This window comes from Taudactylus pleione, unplaced genomic scaffold (genome assembly GCF_031769625.1).
Source record: "Taudactylus pleione unplaced genomic scaffold, aTauple2 ptg001799l, whole genome shotgun sequence".
Lineage (NCBI taxonomy): Eukaryota > Metazoa > Chordata > Amphibia > Anura > Myobatrachidae > Taudactylus > Taudactylus pleione.
In genome coordinates, this window is record NW_028286196.1 from 39,640 (window position 1) to 49,381 (window position 9,742).

At 44.5% G+C, this 9,742-nt stretch overlaps 1 long non-coding RNA gene across 1 annotated transcript; it reads left to right on the plus strand.

The window, feature by feature from the left end:
- Window positions 1-767: 767 nt before the first annotated feature.
- On the plus strand, window positions 768-2,982 carry LOC148436348 (uncharacterized). Its single transcript, XR_015876464.1, has 3 exons — window positions 768-806; window positions 1,179-1,300; window positions 2,555-2,982. It is a non-coding gene; the product is annotated as an uncharacterized LOC148436348 (long non-coding RNA).
- The last annotated feature ends 6,760 nt before the right edge of the window (window positions 2,983-9,742 follow it).

Sequence of the window (9,742 nt, forward strand, 5' to 3'; positions counted from 1 at the left end):
TCAACTTTGCATGCGTTTAAATTTCAGCTTGAGCGTCCCACAGTATGTGGGTACAAAGTCGCAGGACCCAATGATACCTTTGCATGGAATCAGAAATGTATTGGGCATTCCTGAACGGTAACTGGGAGGTGGCTCTTCTGACACAGGAAGATGCATCTTATGGGTGTGTTATGGGAGTTTTGCGGGTGTGTCGCAGGAGGGGTTTTGGAATCAGATGCTTAATTGCGTGCATTGGAGGCCACACTCTGACGGAGAATCTGCACCTAGCAGTGACGCACCAAGCAGTAATGTAGCACCTACAGATGCACAAAGTGGCTGTCTCAGTCCTTGCACATTCCTGCGCACGGCTGTACACCAAGTGCTTATTGTAGAATTAGCATAAAGTCACAGGTGAGACTGTGACAGAAGAGCGCAAACACGTACGCCACTTTGTCTGGCTCAGAATCAGTCCCTAGAGGGAGCAATAAAGTGCACATGGTTAGTGGGGTGATCTGTGACAGTCCTCCTAGTGACTAGCTTCCAGTATCAATACTAATGACACCTAGGCAATAACATCTGCAATGTTTATGTACGCGCAGCAAGAGTTCTTACAGGAAGTGTCTGTGCGGCCTGTTATGCCTGTGTTATACTAATATACTGTGTGTCACTGCATCTTGATCTATTGTTTTTCATGATAGCATTCCCCAGGTCCTGGTTCCTATGATGTAAAATCAGTGTTCGCTTCTGTGAGGCAGTCCTCGGTTCCCTTCCTGACCTCTGCTAAGCGATTTGACAGAAAGTCATGCAGAGTCCTCTTTGGAAGTAATGTAAGTTTATTGTGCATAGAATATAGATGTTCTTTTTATTTCTGCATTACTGGTGCTGACTCGGCCGAAGTTAGCTCTTCCTAAGATTTTGGGTTGCTCTGCACAAACTTACACAGTAACTCCCTGAGATCTATGGGTATTTCGCACTCACATTTACAGCAAGCTTTTTATTTTTTTGCTTTATAGTATAAAAATAGTTTCAAATACTTTTAGCATTTTCCTTCTGTTCGCCACGTTTATGAATATGGACCCTGAATTAGTACTGTCTTCAAATTGAAAGCTTATGTCTTAGACAGAGTATTAGAACCTCCGGATTATCCAGTCCCCTTGTTTCTCACATTCAGTTAATCTACTGTACTTGTCACATTGCAGAACCCAGTCGGCGTTGGTCGATACGATATCAACAAACCCACAAGTGGCAAAACTTACCGATCCGCATTTCTCTCAAAAACCGCACGCTCTTTCTCTGATCGGGAAAAAGAAAAAGCTTTCAAGTGAGTTACAATTTGGTTCTTTTGCATTCAATGGTTAACATACCCTAGTACAGTGGTTCCCAAACTTTGTTTGGTACATGGTCCCCTTAGGTCCTCAGCATTTTTTTCACAGCATCCCTAGGCCAGGGGGGAGCTATTTACTAAGATCAAGTGCATTCCAATCAGCTCCTAACTGCTGTGTTTGAAAAATGACAGCTAGGAGCTGGTTGATTGGTACTTTAGCTTTGTCCACTTTATCTCCATCTAAAGCTTAGTAAATAGACTCCTCCATTAGCTTCGAGGTTCTGTTGGAACCTTGTGCACTAATACAATGTGGGTCCTATGACGGGAATTCCTAACACGTTTTTTCTTGCACCCCATAGAGGTGCAAGCAAGAGTAAGCTAGACTTTTCATCAGTAATAACCCGCTGTGTGCACAGTTGGAACTTCATACTTAAATGAATCTCCCCCCAAAAAAACATAGGGGGAATAGCTGGGATGAGGGACAATGGGAGATATACCCACAAAGGATTGACAGAGAAACAGGTACATATTACATTTTGGAGATAGAGAGGGACAGATAGGGACACAGACAGGGAGCAGAGATGCACACAGAGGATGTGACAAACTTGGGTGGGTGGACCAAAGTCAGGGCTGGACTGGTGAAGAAGAGACAACAATGAATTCTCCCATCAGGACAGGAATCTGTGCAGAGCGCTCATTCACCCTTGTTGTATTGGCAGCAAATATTTGGTGCTCATTAACCTCTTCTCACTTTGCTGCACAGAGAAGGAGGGAGGAGAAATGAGAAGACAGATGGGGCTGTACAGCACAGCCACACACAAGTAGTGCAGCCTGTGTAATTGGCTGCACTCTGACGTTCTAAGGCTAACAGGTAGCACATGGCCCAGCCTACAAATATGGTGGCCCAAGTAATTTATTTGCACCCCAGGTACCACAGAACCCAGTTTGGGAACCACATCCTTAGTATAATATATACTAACATGTGATTAGCAACCAGTGGGCTCACTGAGGCTAAAGAGCTCTAGATGCTGCCTTTAATTTATTCAAACTGTACTAGAAAAACTGATTGGTTGCTGAGTTACAGCAACTTTTGTGTTCTGTTATCTGTGCATCAGTCTCAGAAATGTCCCCCTCAGTAGTGTATTGTTTATACATCCTCTTAACATGTAAGTTGTGCCCTACAAGAAGATGGACTTGAATTCTCATTCTGACGGCCATTATATTTTCTAATTCCACTGTTTGTTGTTCTAGGGAACGGATCCAGAGATCACACAGTACTTTGCCTGTTCAGCCATTAGTAGCACCGGCTAATGGTCCTCTACTACAATCTACTACTACATGAGAGAGAGGATGAGGCTTACCGGACATCATTTTGGCTGAGAACTTGAAATGATGGATAATCTAATGTATTATGTGTTAAGAGGAACTGTGGGAATTAATCATTAACATCTTAATGCAAAAATCTGTCTATTGCTATTAATTGCACACGTTACTCATTTTCATCAGGATAATTGTTATATATAGTGGTCTGTTTCTTATATGTTCCAGGAGATATTCAATAGTTATTACCTCTTGTTATTTTATGAAGCACTCCCAGGTTTTCCAACAGCTCAATTCATAACACTGTCCTTCAGTGTAATTGAGGGATTCAGCATGGATGGGTAAATGAATTAGAGTCCTATGAGGGAGTAGTCACTGCTGTTATCTTTCAATAATAATTGTTGGCAATGATATCCCCCTCCGATTAAATAACTTCACCATTGACACTATAACAGATTTATATTCAACTCATAGGGTGCTACCGCTAATAACTACAACATGATCATGTTCAATGAAATGAGAAAGGAAGTTATACTATGGTGGTGTACATAAGTAACCCACTAATTATATACTGCAATACAAATTTTAATGATATATTAAATAATAATATACTAAAAGCCCAACAAACAAGAAAAAGAGGTAAACAAAGGAAAGCCATAGTAAGTTTTTCAGCGAATAGAACTCACAGTATTATGCTTTAACACACTAGAAGGATCCAATTTTAAAACCACACTTTATATACATGAGTGCCTCCAACTTGAAGTATAAATGAATGACAGCACAGTAGAAGCAGATCTCACTACTTGTACTTATGTGGATGACAAAGGAAACGAATCTGAGGAATCTCCTAGTGGTGCAGGACATAACCCTGCTCTCTGGTAGGAAGATGTGCACTACTATGGTTGGAGAGAACAAAGATTTTATGCAGGGCTATATTTTATTGTTGTAAATGTGAGTGTTTTTTATGTGAAAAATATATCTGTAAAAGGCAGAATACCAGATCTGTTGTTTCCCTTCATTTTCCACCACAATCGCAACCAGAACCAGAACCAAACCCACCACTTATTAAATGTACCCCATGGTCTATAGAGGAGATAGTTCTCCTACACAAACTACAGGGTCAATGCAGAGTTGAACGCAACTCTACCGCAGATGCTCCCTCTTTACGTGCATGGAAAAGGATGCGTATGTTCGCCTGGAAGCAGAGCTGTACGCATCTGTGCTCTGCCCTGCCCACTATCCATATGCGTAGCTTATTACTTATCAACATCAGCTCACACGTGCACCAGCCTATACTTGGGGTAAAAGAATTGTCTGAATTAGCTGTATTTACGCTTCCATCCAACTTTGTATAGCCTGCAATTATGCACTGTAAGGAAATGCAAATATTCATACCACATAAATTGATATACAATTAATTAAAAAGGAGGACTTATGACTGTTAGAGGGAAATTAATCAGACCCTCTAAAGTAGGGGTGGGCAATAAGCGGCCCCCCAGCTGTTGTAGAACTACAAATGCCAGCATGCCCTACTAAAACTGTTACAATGCATGCTGGGATTTGTAGTTTAACAACAGCTGGAGGGGCTCTTTTGCTCTAAAAAGAGTGGACAAGTGAAGTTGCCCATAGCAACCAATCAGCTCCGAGGTAGCATTTATCTAGTATATTCTATAAAATGATAGGTAGAAGCTGAGTGGTTGCTAAGCCCAACTTATCCACTCTTTAGAATGTTTGATACATCACCCCCCAAGTCATCTACTATAGCATACACTACACACATCACATCTCACACACAGAGTTGTGGAGGCTTACGCTACTTCCCACAAGGTTGCCTTATAATTACATCTTTCTCACTTTCCTGTACCTCTGTTCAATTCTTTTGTATTTTTTTCCCTAGTATTTAAAGCTCTAATATAGGTGGCGTGATCCTGCAAGTCATATTGTAGGACATCAGAGCACCCATGAAAGTGTTACAGGAGCACAGAAGAGAGATATATGTGGAATCTTTAATAACTAAATGTGCGAAAGTTGTAATATTCTGTTAAAAGGACTTACAGTTTGATGTGGTCTTTGATGGAACCAAGTAAACACCTGCTGTCACAGCACCAGCAATATACCCACTTTCTACTAGTAGTTTGTGCTGGCTCACATGGGGGATGGGTCTAGTGAATACCCCAGTATGGAACAGGGCCACCCTAAGGACATAATTTGCTTTGTTGTGAGCTATGCACATTCTGTGGCCCCCTGGCTCCTCCAGGCAGCAACTGAGAAGTTTGGGCCGAGGTGACAATAGAATCATGAGACATGTTGTTAGGGATAGGCCGGGGGTCAGGAGCTGGCAGCACAGCACTGGGAATCAGTACACAAACCAAAAGTCAGTCATTAGCAAGTGTAGGGTTCAAAGTTGTACGCTAATCTGATGTTCACGCAATTGAGCGATTATCGATGATCTACGCATGCGTCACAGCCACAATGAGCACACGTGGCGATTGAATTGCGATTACGGTGCAGTGATTTGCAAGTGATGGACAGGAAGCGAACATTTTGTGGGAGGTAACTGGGAGTGTCAACTAAAATGGAGGTATGTTCCGGGCGGTTCTCCAGCTGTGTCTGTGATCCAGTACGCAGATAACATGGCTCTGGTGGACATTCTGATTGGCCAAAGACTCACTCAGGGAGTCGATGTTTGCATTATCTGTGTCCGATGCAGCGAATGTGCACGCAATTGCGGCAGGTGTGATGGCTCAGGTGGGCATCTCAGTACAAGTCCCGGCCGCTGTGCCATTAGCATATTCTCACAAATCCTCAACTGTGAAAATCTCATCTGTGGCAGCAATAGCGCACAGCTCTGAGTCAGCATTCATTCATAGATCTCCGGGGAGCCAATACATGGAGTAATGACCGGTAATCATCAGAGACGAGATGGAATACAGCGAGACCTGCAGGAATGCCAGGCTTGGTACTGTCAATAAGAGAGAGGTTATTTCATTTAATAAATAAAATTATCCACCATCCATGCGCTTTACCGTCGCAAAACGGCATATAGCATCCGCCTGCATCGTAAATCTCTTCTTCCACCAGATAGAGATGAGAGGATACTTGTGATGTGGGCACTCCTGTAACTGCCTGATATCACATCGCATAGAACTGAGGGCCTGATTCAGATCTGGTCGCAAGCGCTGAGCGCTCGCAACGGGGTCGATGGTGGCCCACAGCGCATGCGCACAACGGAGCCAGCTCCGTCGTGCGCATGCGCGAGACCCGGCTAGTGACAGGCACTCCGTCGCTAAGGGTCTTGCAACAAAGGGGGCGAGCTGTCAATGTTGAGTGACAGCTCGCCCCCTTTGGTGGGCGGGCCGGGGGGGTGGCTGCCCAAACGGAGGCGTTCCCATGAGAACGCCTGTCGTTTGGGGGCAGCCCCACTGACATCACTTGTGATGTCAGTGGAGAGATTCCGTCTCTGTTAGAGCCGAAATCTCTCTGGGGCTTGCGGCCACGAGACCCTACCACAAGGGTCTCATCGCAAGCCCGATGGTCGCGATGGTCTTGACCATCGCGACCCTCATCATGGCCGCTCGCTGTAGCTGTGGGTGGTCACCCACAGCTATGCGAGCGGCCAGGAGGCCGTTCTAAAAAAAAAAAAAACCCCGGCCCTGATTCAGAGCGAGCGCTTTCAGAGCGACCGGGTCTGAATCAGGCCCTGAATTCCCCCCAAATTACTTCCCAGAAGTTAAACACCACAGCTCTAGAGCAAAGCAAAGATAATTAGCAGTTTAATCTCACTTTAAGATGATGAGCAACTGCATGGAAAGTCATATGGAAAGACTGAGCTGTACGCAGATAACAGGCAGATATAGATGTAGATGCGAGAAGATCACCCAATGAAATGTTTCTCTCACTGCACAATGAGAGATTCTATAATTATGGAAGTTACTAAACATAACAAACAGAGGTAACGGGCCTTACTCCGAGGTGGAGGCAGGAAGGTAGCGGCTGTAGGGTAATGCTGCGGCGGATGTGTGTTTTATAGAGAAGCTCACCGGCTGCAACGCGAATCCATGGCCGCACCATTGGACCTGCAGTGGGTCCATGGCTGCCAGTGTCACGGGCATGACCACTGCCGTGAGCCCCCACCCCACAGTCATCGCCCAAGAGCCCCACTGCAATTGCATGGATCTTTATGCAATATTGATCTGCGATCCCTACTGGTAACCATCAGGACACGCGTGTAGTGCTTCTCGGACGCATGCGCAATTGTGCCCAATGCTTTGCTCTGAATCGGGCCCACGGAATGATTTGTACAGGCAGATGCTGTAAGTATATTGGTGTACGAGCATTGCTCATATGCATTTCATAAATAGTCATAGGTGGCTACACACAACTCAATATTTATTATGACATAATAAAATATAGAGAAACAAACAAAGCACTTGATTAAACCATTATGCTTGTTGGCACTTCCCAATACACAAACATTACCATTATTTGGTTTCACATTTCTGAAAAAAAAAAACACATTCAGCCCCGGATAGAAATTCGGTCTTCATTTCCCAAACTTGTGTTCCGTTTTGGACCTCTTATCACAATTATTATGTCTGAATTACATGGGTCCTAAAAATCAGTGGCGTTGGACAACAATAGGTTACTCTGGGACTGCCAAGGTGTAATTGCACAAGGTTGTACAAGGTGCAGCTTCTAAAGAGTCTTTGCGTCAGTGATGGCACAATATTAGGCTCAGAGCCCCTACAAGCGGCTGGGAAAAGGCTTGTAGTATGGGTTTTTGTATACAGTCCATTTCTGTAGCTTATGTCTTTTGCCATCAATGACGTGCGGCTTTACAGATTTTATTATACACCTCTGGAAAAGCGTTTTTGCAGTTCAGTTTCTCTCGCAGCTTCTGATACAAAGAAGAGTCAAACATCTCCCAGAATTCATCACGGCTCATGTAACAGTCTGCATACAGCATTTGGAAGCTGAACAGAGAAAGAAATAATTATCATTTGGAGGCAAATAAACAACTACAGGATGTAAATATGCATTTGGTCTGCTTGTATATGCGCACCAATGGCCTGTGTCAGAAACGGATGGAAATCATACAGTTGCCGCGTCTTTGTACTCAGCAGCTGTGTGATAATAGACTAATGCCACAGGAGGCGTCTTCTGTAAATAGACGTCACCTGTAGGCTTCTCTGATTCGCTGATGCATCCGAGGACGTTACCTGTTGCCACCCCCAAATGCCAGCAGCAAGTCAATCATGCTGCAGCATGTGGGGCACTGCAAGCAACATCACAGCCCCAGATCTGCGCATGCGTAGTGCGGTCTCTGCGCAGATCTAAAAACATCAGAGATGTATGTAAACGGGTTTCCGTACATCTCATGAATCAGACCCCAAGTAAATTAATGTTGCAACATCAGTTAAAGCACCAGTTAAAGCAACCACAGGAGGGTTATAATAAACAAATCACACTCTATGCTTCCGGCATCTGTACAACTCTCTGCTACAGCAATTAGGGGCCAATTCATCATCGGAGGCCGCATGGCCCCTGATGATTAAGTATTGATCTCGCTGCAAGGGATACTTAAGTATCCAACTCGCAGCGGGGAAAACTTAATTCATCATTTCTTCGGTGCGGGGACAACTGCTCTGAAAGGCAACTGTCCCCTCGGTTAGTATCGCAACTAGAGAAGTAGCTGCATTACTTACCTCCTCCACGTTGGCGCGGCTACGCATGTGCAAAGGTAGCGAGAAGGCGGCAGAGGGATCCGCTTGGATCCCTCTTCGCATCCCCGGAACTCCTTCCCATAGGAACCCATATGAAGGAGCGGGGGATCAGAAAACTAGCGCCATCTGAACATGGCGCTTGTTCTTGCAAGCAAGCTCCAAAAAGTTTTCGGAGTTTGCTGAATATCAGGTGGCCCATTTGGGACCCCTAATGATGAATGGCCCGGTAACTAAAATATGCGGAAACTAGCGTTTCCACATGATTACCGGGCCATTTATCGATGATGAATAGGCCCCAAAATTCTATCCATTTCCTCAATAGGCAGATCAGTGATTAAGGGTAAAATAGTGTAGTATTGCACATTTGTACTGGAATAATATAGTTTTTTGTGATACTGACCAAATAAGTCCAGGCAAATAATACAGGTAAAGTAACTGCCCAATGAGGCTACAACTGGAATTTATATCGGTAACTTACCCATGAGCATCTCTGACAAACATTTCTAACTGGCGCATTGAAGCCTTGGCATCAAAGTGCTTTGTCTTGGGTTCCCCATATGCTCCAATATCTACATAGGCTCAGCCTCATTGCCCTTGGGATGTACCATGCCTGGCTGACTTGGTAATATGAATGGACAAAGCCAAAGTGGGTAAACCTGTAATAAAGAAAAGAACATATGCCTCAAAATGTAATATACAGTTACAGAGCAGAAAGATAAATGTGCTGCAACCTGGGACTCAGGAGTCCTGACAAAAGCCCAAGAACCACGGTTTATTACCCTAGATTTACATGATTTAAAACCCAACAAAGGGGCTGATACAGGGTTAGGAACAAAGCAAAAAAAGGAATTTGAGCCTTGGAAAACCACATTGCACTGCAGACAGGGCAGATTTAGGGCCTGATTCAGAGCCGGTCGCTATTTGCGGTCGTTCGTTCAACAAAAAGGGGTGGCTATTCAAATGAACCGTTCGCTCTTTGCGGTCTGTTCACGCCTCTATGTCTGAACGAGCGAACAAAACTTGCGGTTGTAATTTTGAAAGAGACGCCCCCTGGCCGCTCGCATCATACGTCATGTCTGCTATTTATTAGATTAATCGAGTACATCGACCAGCGTATGAACTGCTTGCTATTCTTGTGGCTGGTGTTTGCTACCACAAATTTGCGAGCAGTTCTGGCTATAAAATAACCCAGTGACGTGGTCAATGACGCTCCAGTATTAATTATGCACACCCTTAAAACACCCGTTTTGACCTTTAAGCACGCCTGCGTTCGGATCTCCACTCCCCGTTTTCAAGCACCTTCCCCTGTTACCACCCACAAACGCCTCCTCCTGTCACTCATTAGCAGGCATTCGCTATTTAGCGAACAAACGATTTTCAGCCGCACTGACTGGTT